The 1603-nt window shown below is 41.0% G+C and overlaps 1 long non-coding RNA gene across 1 annotated transcript; it reads right to left on the bottom strand.

The window, feature by feature from the left end:
* Positions 1–48: 48 nt before the first annotated feature.
* Positions 49–1597, bottom strand: LOC104860499. The gene is made up of 2 exons (XR_779719.1): positions 1423–1597; positions 49–122 (listed from the first exon to the last, which is right to left on the bottom strand). It is a non-coding gene; the product is annotated as an uncharacterized LOC104860499 (long non-coding RNA).
* Positions 1598–1603: the final 6 nt, after the last annotated feature.

Raw genomic sequence — 1603 nt, forward strand, 5'->3', positions numbered from 1 at the left:
TCTGCTTTTTAGTTGTGTGGTTCAAGACAATTTACTTAACTTCTCTGATTCTCACTTTCTGGTGTACGTATCCAAGGACCATATTGCAGAAGCAAAAGATGGGCAGGAGTGGGTGTACCTCCCTGAGAACCAAGATGAAAAAGCAATTGTTTGGATGATGCATTATATGTGCTTAAATGATAAAATCAGAGGGATAGGCAGGGTCATCTTAAAGCCAAGTGTGAAAGAATGCGATTAGATCCTTGAGGAGACTGAGAAGACAGTGAGTTGTTTCCAACGAGAATAAGATTAGTTTTATGTCTTGGACTTCAGGGTGAACAGACAGAAGGGAAGAAGAAGGTTCTTAGGGAAATCAGTTAAATGATTCAGGCTTGAACAAAAGTGACAGTGGGTTTGGAGAGCTCTGAGTATCCCATTAAAGAGATTAATATAAGGCTGAAGAGACAGAATCTGGTGACAGAATGGATGAAAGGACCAAGGTGGGGTAGACCTAGGACAGTGATGGTGAAACTTTCAGAGACCAAGTGCCCAAACTGCAACTGAAAACCCACTTATTTACATCAAAGTGCCAGTACTGCAATTAAACCTGAACATTAAGGTTTTAGACACAAAAAATACCTCTACATTAACATCATTCATCTTAAAAGAAAACCACTATATTCACCATCACTGGTCTTGGATGACACCTGGGTTTCTAAAAGAAGACAACTAGAGTAGAATTTCCACAAGGGGGAAATCTGAGAATGAAACTGAGGGGTTCGGTTTTAGATATGGTGAGTTTGAGCTGGCTAGAAAAGACATGACCCTGTGATGTCTGAGAAGAGGGCGGACTCTGCATCAGGAACTCCAGAGGTGTTTCTGTGGTAGAGACGAGATTAGGAGCATTCTGTATAAATGTGGCAACTGAAGCTTTGGGAGTGGGTGAAATCCTTAAGGAAGGATATCAAAGTCTGAGAAAGTCAAGACAGTGATAGAACCCTTGGGACACAACTGAAGTAGAGAGAGAGAAGGTGGAATGTGGCAGTGATACAGTACTTGCCTAGCACATGTAAGATCTTGGTTCATTCCCCAGAACAGTTAACAACAGTAACAACAGCAACAGCAGCAACAACACCAACAATGATGACAACAAGACATGGAGATAAAAGGAACTCCTATGGAAGAATAACCAAAAGGTTTGAAGGAAAAGTAGAAAATGCAGAGAAATGGAAGGCCAGAACACATTTCAAGGTAAAATTCCTACACTCCCATACCTTACATTCTCTGTACTACACTCATGTGTTTCTTTATGCTGGATTATAAAATCTAGAAACATAGGCCTCTGTTGACCTGTGTAATTTATTCTAATGTTCAGCCTACTGTCTGGCACATAGGTGCTCAGTTCACATAATTAAAAAGAGAAGATCCATGGTGACATCTCACCAGATTGCAGAACATTCCTCTGGGAATGAATATTTTCCAAACTGCACTTCAGTCTCAAGCCTTGTGATGATTGATAGATGGGAGGGGGATTGTGATGTGTGTAGAATTTGAGACCTCAAGGAGTTCCATATCCAAGGGGAAGAAGTAACAACAGCCCGTGGAGACAAAAAGAGCTGCTTCT

Source organism: Fukomys damarensis, unplaced genomic scaffold, assembly GCF_012274545.1.
Source record: "Fukomys damarensis isolate Sample0158 unplaced genomic scaffold, DMR_v1.0_HiC HiC_scaffold_24488, whole genome shotgun sequence".
Lineage (NCBI taxonomy): Eukaryota > Metazoa > Chordata > Mammalia > Rodentia > Bathyergidae > Fukomys > Fukomys damarensis.